Consider the following 9,316-nt stretch of genomic DNA (forward strand, 5'->3'; position numbering starts at 1 on the left):
CAGACCCCACTCCCTCTCAGCCTCACTCTTCTCCTCCAGCCTGGGACCCCAGCCCCACTCAGTGAACAAGGACAGCCAGGTGGGGGAGTGCAGAGACCACCCCTCAGGCACTGTCCTGCACATACCAGCAGCAGGAGTGCCCTCTGTCCGCTGCACCCCCGTGATGTCTGCAGAGGACATGTGGAGCCCGGGACTCCTTCAAGTGGCCACAGCCTCTTTGTCGAGCTATTTAAATCTCAAAGTCTCATTTTCCTGATTTAAAACCAACCTCTTCAATCACTAATTGTACAAAGGAAAAAAATAAGAAAGGAAAAGGAAAATCGATTTGCACAGGGAGATGAAGTGTGTCGGAGGCCCACTGCCCTTTGCAGTGAAGGCCGTGAAATCTTCAGAGTTGGCCCCGAGGCAGCAATGCTTATCTGCACCGGGAAGGAACCCTCCACTTCCTCCCCTGAGCTGGGCTCTGCGAACCCAGAGTCAGGGAGAAGACACTGCCACCCCTCATGCCGGAGCATCCCGGTCCCCACTGTGGCCGTCTGGTGCCTCCTGGAAGGCAGAGGGTGAGGCCTCCCAGCCCATGGGTCACGTGCTCCCCAAGGGTCCAAGACATGGATGGTGGAGAACGTGCCTCTGTTCGGCAGCTGCCCCAAGACAGAACTGCTGATTATGGCCCCAGGCTCCTGCCACAGGCTGAGCCCAAGAGCAGGGCTCAGGCTTCCCTGGCATGCCCTCTTCTCTGTGCCTCCTCCCCAATCCTTTTCTGTGGAGAGCCCCCTCCCCCGCCAAGTACTGGGGTCATCAGACTCTCATGGTAGTTTCCGTACCCCAAGCCTTCGAGTCCCTTGGGCTCCAGAGAGCAGCATCGTGGAGCCTGCAGGATGGAGGCGGGGTGGCCAGGTGGAGCCCAGGACGCCCGACAGCGTGTGTATTTCAGATACGAAACACACGAGTTTCTAGTCTAAGTAGGGTCCCGAAGATTACACGGGACACAATTATACTCAAATGATTGCTTGTTTACCTGGAATTCAAATATAACCGAGTGTCTTCTTTCGCTTGCTAATCAGACACGCTAGACGGAGGAAACCCTGCTGGGAAGTGGAGTCCCAGCCACAGCCCCCACGTGCTGGCCATGGCCGCCCCGTGTCCTCAGCTAGCTTGGCCCCTCCGGCGGAGGGCTGTCTGATCTCAGGCAAAGGGTTGGGGCTCCAGGTCACACTGCCTGTGCTCGGACCCCAGCTAGCGGCTTGGGCAAATTAACCTGGTGAACCTCAGAGCAGTCAGGGTGATGCCAGCACCTCCAAGGGTTTCTGTGGGCCTGAAATCACAACAGTCATGCAGGTGACATGCTGGTGTCAGCTCTGACACTGGACATGTGGGTGGGAGAGAGGCAGGGGAGAGGCAGACCTGGGGGCAGGGACCTGATTTATTCACTTGAGGACCCTGACTCAGCCCCTACCTGGTGCCTGCACTGCTAGGGGCCCGGGCACAGAGGGGAAAGGGCAGGGTCCCCCACCGGTGAACTCCGGCTCCGAGCCACCTTTGCTCCTGGCAGCCAGCAGCTGCGTCCCTGCTTGTGGGCTTCTGACACCTGCACTGGCTGTGAGCAGGAGAGACCAATACTGCCGGAATGTTCTACGTGCTGAGCAGTGCCTGGTGGGAGCAGGTGCTGGGCCCTGGCCTGGGGGCTGACCCCAGAGCCAGCCCAGGGTGGAGCCAGAGCTCTTGCCTTCAGACCAGCTCAATGTTGATCGTGGTTTGGCTTCATCCCTGGACTGGTGCAGCAGAGCTTGGCGCCAGTGTTTCCGGACATGCTTCCTAAAAAATCAGCTCCACGAAAGACGCAGACATAAAAACAGACCCTTAGGGACGGTCGTAGAGACGGGCAGGTACCTGTGGCCTTGCTGTGGTGTTATCCTGGGGCGTGGCTGTGTGTGGGGCCTCCCATGCAGTTAAACAGAGGTGGTCTGGGAGCTCCAATTGTCCTGGGCCAATGACCCACCATGACCGCCGGGAATGTCTGTGGCCGCACGAGTGTAGGTGCGCTCCTCTTTTGTCTAGAATGAAAAGGGTCCCATGGCAAAGCACTTGAGCGTGTGTGTTCAAATGTCTAGGGGTCCCATGGGAAAGCAATTGAACTTTGCCTGTGAGTTCAAACGTCTACAGGGAGATATACCTGATGGGCTCTGCAGGCAGGGGAAGGTGCTGGCGCGGAGGCCAGACTGGCAGCGGCCAGAGGGTCCGAGGGACACACAGGAGCACAGTGCCTGCCGTGGGCGCTCCACCGTTGAGGCTGAGTGGCCCAAGGGAGAGAGCTGTGCCAGTGCGGACAGCACCTGCTGGGATGGGTCCATCCCAGGACCAGACCAGGAGCCGGAGTCCAGGTCTGGCATATAGCATAGAGCAAGCAGACACCCCAGGATATCAGCGCCGCCCTGGCAGCCTGGGCAGAGACTTGGCACCCTCCCCAGGAGGCCGGAGGGGGTGGCCCATGAAGCAGGGAGAAAAGCAGCACTGAAAAGGAGGGGTGTCCTCCCTCTCCCCCAACCCTCCCCTCCCCGCTGAAAGCTCACAAGGATGCTGTGGTGGGGAGCAGACCTGTGTGGGAAGGACAGGGCTGTTTACAGGATTTGGGGTGGTTTCTGAGGGGACAGCACTTATGCCCCTACCCTGGGTGAGGTGGGTGGTCTAGGACAAGGTTCTCAGGAGAACCCACACCCGCTGCCGGCTGCCGCGCCAGGATCGCCTGAGACCCTCAACACCCCCAGAGCCCGATGCCGGGTCTGCAGGGGCCCAGGAATCTCCAGCCTTGTAGGCCCCTGGGACGCTGGTGCGGGGGCATGGGCAGGGGGAGAAGGTCAGTGCTTCTCACGTGGCCAGGAGTCGTGCGGGGACCAGGCAGTGTGCACATGCGTGAGAGCCCGAGATTCTGTTGCTTATAACAGAATACCTGACACTGAGTAATTTATAAAGAAAAGCAACTTATTTCTTATGATCATGGAACCTGAGAAGTCCAGGGTTGAGGGGCTGCATCTTGCAAGGGCTTTCCTGCTGTGGGGACTCTGCAGCACCCTGAGGTGACACCAGGCATCACACGGCAAAGCGGCTGAGCCTGCTGGCTCAGGTCTCTCCTCCTCTTCCTATAAAGCCACCGGTCCCACTCCAATGGTAACCCATTAATCCATTAATCCACAAGTGGATTAGTCCATTGATGGAGGCAGAGCCCTCCTGATCCAATCCCCTCTGAAGGCCCCACCTCCCAACACTGCCACATCAGGGCTCACGCTCCAACACGTTTTGGAAGGGGTCACTCAAATCATAGCATTCTTTTGTCTCCACTTGTTTTTCTTTTTGGTAGGGAGGGTCAGGGAGCCAAGCTTATCTTTGGACGCCGCATGGATTTAGAATTTTTTAGACCCTGCCCCAGGAGGAACAGCTGCTGAGACAGAGAAGCAAACAACACCAGGGTCTCGGCACCGCAGAGCTCGCTCACTCCATCCTGTGTTTCCCTCATGCCATCAAATCCTGCAGTCAGAGCGAAGAGGCAAAGGCCGGTCAGCCTGTTTTGCTCCTTCCCTTATAAATATCAGCAATTATTTTTAGCATACGTGGCAAGCACCATCCCCCTCTCCCAACCATCTCTCTACCTTTGTGACCCAGTGGCCTCCTTGCCCTTGGCCTGGTATCCCTCCCCCGTCTTGTCTCTAGCAGCAGCAGGGGCACCCAGGGCTGTCTTCCAGCATTGATCTGACCTCGTCAGCAGCTGCCACCACTGTACCTGCAGACGTTGGACGATGCCTATTGAACAGACAAGGAATAGTAGACAGGAAACCATAGCCCTCTGGGACACACGGCAGCAGAAGGATCCTTCCCCTGCAGTGCCCCCGGCCTCAGCTCCTCCCTCTCCACTGCGGTGAGCAGGAGGGCGCCGGGGCCGGCTGAGAGTGACTGTGCGCATCACCAGGCATCTTGCTGCCTCTCACAGGCCTGCCTGACGTCCTCTGAATGGCCAAACTTTGAGGACAGCAGCTTGTGATGTGCATGATTGTTTGGAATTAAAGTGGAAATATCCTGACATGAATGGCTCACGATCCTTGGCGTGCTGAAATGGGGCTGACCCTGTGGAAGGCACGTGGAGGGAGAGGACATCTCCTGGTGGCCAACCTGCTGTCCCTTGGGCGTTCTGGCAAGTCATGTGTGTGTGGGGCTGAATGAAAGCCCCGCGCTTTGGGCAATGGGGGAGTTGGGTGGTAAATCCCTCTGCACGAGCAGGTGCCAGGCCAGCCTGGGAGCATCTGTGGGGTGAGCAGCAGGTGGGACACGCAGGACCTGGTGAGAAGGCAGCCGGCTGATTGTGTCCCGGGAGCTGGGGCCTGGCCACACCTGTCTGGGCGGGGTGCAGCATGGGCACTGGAGAGGGCACGAGACTCCAACATCCAGGGCCGAGTCCGCACCTTCTCTGCCATGTGACTGTGGGCGCATCAGCCCCTCCCTGGGCCCAGCCTTCAACATCTGGAAGTCCAGGGGCTGATTCCGGGAACACATACAGATCCTTGGCCCCGTGCCAGGCGTGTGCTAGCTCAGAGCAGGCAGAGGCAAGGTTGGCCGGCACATGCGTGGGCCTGCGACTCCGAGTGTCACCTGGCTCTGAGCGGAAGCACAGCGCAGGCAAAGCTTCCCACAGAAACTGCTCTCCCTGGTTTCTGCTGTTCCCTCAGAAACCACCCTAAGTCCTGTAAACAGCCCCGTCCTCCCCACGCAGACCTGCCCCCCAACACGGCATCCTTGTGAGCTGCTGTGTGAGGGTGTGCAAGGGTGTGGGCTTTGTGAGTATGTGTGTGTGTGTATGTGTGTGCATGTGTGATGAGGAAGGGTCGTGTGTGTGTGTGTGTGTGCGTGTGTGTGTGTGAAGCAACTTCAACACGGAGCCCACTGAAGCCTCCCCAAGCATGTGCATCTCACTAGGGCTGAAAGAACCGGGGAGGTGGGGTCTGGGCTTGTGTTGCCTCTGGAGGGAACAGCTATTGCAAAGGCCCTGAACAGGAATGGCCAGGTGACCTCAATGTTTTTTCCAGGAATGGATTTGGGATTTAAAGGAGGACAGAGTGGCAAGCTAGCCAAAGGAAACTCCTAGAATTCCGCACACATGGGACCAGACCACAGGCAGCTCTGTCTGTCTCCCACCCCATGGGAAGCGCTGGCTTCTAGGGGCTCAGCTGTCATCACCACCCCAGGACTCCTGCCCAAATCCTCACCCCATGAATCTCAGACCACACTTGGAGCAGGCCCAAGGCCAGGACTCTGTCTGGTTTCTGGTAGTCCACATCACAGACCCTAAGTGTTCCTCCCTGCCCAGACTCTGTGTCGTTTCAGGAACTAGCCCCAGAGCCGACCGGCCAAGGTCCCAGGGAGGCAGGTTTAGTTCAGTGTGAAGACACGTCCAAGCAAACTGCTCAGTAATGAAACGCAGTGAGCCTCCCATCTCTAGTGGCATTCAAGCAGGAGGAAGGGCTACCTGGTGGGGACACTGTATGAGGAAGCTGAGCCATGTACCTTTATTTTTTCTTGCAGTTATTTAAGGTATTAAGTGGTGCTCCCTCCCCTCCTATATGTCCACATCCTAACCCCAGAACCAGCAGATGTGGCCTTGTTCGGAGAAAGGGTTTTGCAGATGAAATTAAGGATCTTGAGATGAGTTTCTCCTGGATTATCCTAAGGGCGCTAAGTCCTTATAAGAGACACCCGGAGTAGTAGAGAAGGCCCCGTGAAGACAGGGCAGAGCTTGGAGAGGCACAGTCAAAGCCAAGAAGCTTCTGGAGCCACCGAAACCCAGAAGAAACACGGATGGACGCTCCGCCAGACCCCTGGGTGAGAGTGCGACCCTAGCAGCACCTTGATTTCAGATTTCTGGACCCCAGAACCGTGAGAGAGTGAATGTGTGAGGGTTTCAGCCACCCAGCTTGTGGCGTTTCATCATGGCGGCCCTGGGAGGCAAACACAGTTATGCACGTATATGGATTTGCTGCCCAGGTCTCCAACTTGCAAGTTCTCTCGGGCTTGTCATGGGACCCTCCGTCCAGCCTGCCCTCCCTGCCCTTCCGGTTCCCCAGAGGCAAACATCTTCACCGCCTTCCCTGGTGATTCTGATATTTTGCCTCTGTACCTCCAGATGGCATGCAGACACACACGGCTTGTCGATTTCTCAGTCTCGGGCTTTATCTACTGACTCCCGCCGTGCAGGATTGGGACTTAGGGTTTGTGATTTTAGCACTTCCACGCGCCTGCCTGCTGCCTGCCCCCACCCTCCCCGCAGTCTCAATGCCATTTCAGCAAGATCGATACTGATCTCACCGCCACGCCGAGCCCATCATACAGGACTTCTTTTTCTTCTCCTGCGTCCAGTTTCCCTCCTGGAGTTAATAATGGTCTTATTTTTTCATTTGCTTAGTTTTCTGTACCCTTAACAGTAATTCCATCTCAAACTCTCCCCCAGTTGTGCAAACACATCAGGACATTTAAACACATCAGGCATCCTACTAATTTGATCTCTTTGAAGAAATCGCTCTCCCTGGGCCTGGTCTGTCTCGAAGCCGTTGCCCGGCTCTCTTCTTCTTGAGAGCCTCGTTCAGGAATTCCCAGCTGTCTGTCTTGCTCTTTTTTGCCTTACTCCTCCATCTTGGTGGAGCGAATTCTTCTGGAAAAGCTGTGTGGAGGCCCCTCTGAGCCTCTGTGGAATAAGCCTATTTATTGTGCCCCCTGCTAGGTGGATAGCTTGGCCAGATGTGGGGCTCTGGCGGGGACCTGTTTCCCTGAGAACGTTTGGGCTGTGTGTTCGTGTGTCCCGGCATCCGGCCCTACTCTTGAGACCAGCGCCATCCTGATTCTTGATCCTTTCCGCGAAATGCGTTGGCTCACTGGTTTGGTTTTTGTCTTCTCTGGAAGCTGCTCAGATGCTCTCTTTGTTCTCCGCGTTCTGAGACATCATAACGCCGTTCCTTGATGTGGGCTGGTTTTCTTCCGGGGGCTGTGCTGTCAGTAGCCCAGTGACTCAGAAGTTGCATGCCTGCTTTAGCTGGCTAGGGCCACTGTGGCAAAGTGCCACAGTCTGGGGCCTCAACAATGGAAATGAATGAATGCTTTCACAGCTCTGGAGTCTGGAAGTCCCAGATCAAGGCTCTGGCAGGGCCGCTTCCTCCTGAGTCCCCTCTCCTTGGCTTGCGGATGGCGTCTTCTCCCATGTCCTTGCACGGTCGTCCCTCTGCTGGTGTCTGTGTCCCCATCGCCTCTTCTTATGAGGACACCAGGCATGCTGCACTGGGACCCCACCCACGTGAGCTCACCTTACCCCAGTCACCTCTCTCAAGGCCCGGTTTTCAAACGGCCATGTTCTGTGGTCGTGGGGGTTTGGGCTTTGATGCAGGAATTTGGGGGACAGAACAGAACATACGGATGCCCTTTCTTCTGGGGAGCAGCTACGGAGCTATTTCTCAGACATTGCCTCCCCTCTGCTCTCTTGGTTCTCTCTTTCTAGAATTTCTATGGATAAAATGCTGATCCTCCTAGGCTGGCCCGTTATTTTCTTCTTAGGTCTTCTCTGCTTTCTGAGGCACTTCACTCACCTGATCCCTCACCGCCCATGGCTTTCGTTTCTGCTCTATGCTCTTCTCTCCCTGGGCTCTCAGCCCCCGACTATGTTTTCTCGCATCCTGTTTGTGTCTTATGTGCATCTCTAAGGATGCTGGCCACCGTCCGTCTAACGGCTTTGCCTCCATGTCTTCCAGGTTGCCGTGTCTTTGGTCATGGTGCTGTTTCCACCGTGGACGCTGTTGTCTGTTGGGTGTCTCCGGGCTGGGTGTTGCATTTAGAGAACACTCAGAGCCTGAATGAGGGCTGTGTGTGGTGTGAAGTAGCCTTGCTGTGGGCTGTGCATAGGGTGTCCCAGGGGAACCATGTCCCTGGGAGACACTGGGTCCCTGTCTGTGCGTCTCTCTCCAAGCTGCTCAGATTCCCCAGAAAAGACTCTCCACACTCGTCTGGGACTGGCTCTCCAGAGGCTGCACACAGATTCTGACTCAAGCCCTACTCCTAGAACAGCCCCTGTCCCTGCTGTGATCCCCATGATGCCTGCCTGAGACAGGCACTGTCCTCCTGGCCGTCTCCACAAAATAAGCTTGCATTCTTCTGTTGAGGTGGAGAAGGGGCGGTCAGCCAGGTGCATTCTTCTGTCGAAGTGGAGAAGGGGCAGTCGCCCAGGGTCTCAAATCAGAAAAAGGGTCTTGGATCCACCTCTGGAAGTGCTTGCAGCAAACCTTTGTCCTGTGTGCAGCCCAGCGGCGCCCCTGGGAGGACTGCACCTTCCGGTGACTGGAGTCGCGATGGCACTGCTGTTTCCCCACGGCTGGCTGAGGGCTCTGCCGCCTTGTGTCTGCTCATCCATCTGTGAATTACCTTTGAAATTTCCTAAAACCTAAACTGCTCTAAACAATGAGGCCTACTCAACTATGTATAATTACTTTGACAATGGCATCTGGAAATAGAATATCTACTAAGCACTTTTACAAATGTTTCATTGCTACTTTTCCCACATCCAGGAGGCAGCATTTTCAGACCAAAGGGAGAGTGGAAGGAAAGGGTCAGAGGGTGGGGAGGGTCCCAGCCTGGGCCATGGTGCTGGGTACAGGAGAAGGTCCCCACACGCTCGAGGTGCTCAGGGTCCGTGCCCCTCCAGGTCCTGGGGCCACAGGTGCAGAGGGAGAGGGGCAAGCCTGAGATCACAGCCACCGTGTGATGAAGCTTCTCCTAACCCAGCACTCCTCTAAAGACCTTTTTTCCTGATATTTTTCTGTTGGGCCAATTGGTTGGAACTGAGGCCGTTATAGCTATGAGCTTCATACCTTTAATTTCTCCAGGGAGAGAGAAAAATGACTTCCCCATCAGCTCAACTCAGACAATCACAGCTCATCCACTGAACCCCAGGGCTTCAGAGCCAGAGGGCCCTGGGAGATGCTCTGAGTTTCAACTGGCAGATGGGAGCATTGAGGAGGTGCCTGCCCCACTCCAACCATGGCAGAGCTCCTCCTTCAGGCCCAGCCTGCCCAGGCATCCACAAAGCCCTGCAGGCAGCAGGGGCCTCTCTCCTGTGGCCCCTTCCTCACTGCCTCTCTCTGACCTGCGACCTGATTCTAATTTCTCACCAGGTGCCTTGGACTTACATTGATTCTCTGCCACTGCCACACAGCCTAAGAATCTCTTTGACCCTCTGCAGGGTGGACTTCTCCATAGACCAGGGGTGGGACCCTTCTGAAATCTCCCCTCCTTG

The 9,316-nt window shown here is 56.2% G+C and overlaps 1 long non-coding RNA gene across 1 annotated transcript; it reads right to left on the bottom strand.

Moving 5' to 3' along the window:
• Nucleotides 1-2,958: 2,958 nt before the first annotated feature.
• On the bottom strand, nt 2,959-4,000 carry LOC135964572 (uncharacterized). Its single transcript, XR_010577059.1, has 2 exons — nt 3,776-4,000; nt 2,959-3,522 (listed from the first exon to the last, which is right to left on the bottom strand). It is a non-coding gene; the product is annotated as an uncharacterized lncRNA (long non-coding RNA).
• Nucleotides 4,001-9,316: the final 5,316 nt, after the last annotated feature.

The sequence above is a fragment of the Macaca fascicularis genome, chromosome 8 (assembly GCF_037993035.2).
Source record: "Macaca fascicularis isolate 582-1 chromosome 8, T2T-MFA8v1.1".
Taxonomy (NCBI): domain Eukaryota; kingdom Metazoa; phylum Chordata; class Mammalia; order Primates; family Cercopithecidae; genus Macaca; species Macaca fascicularis.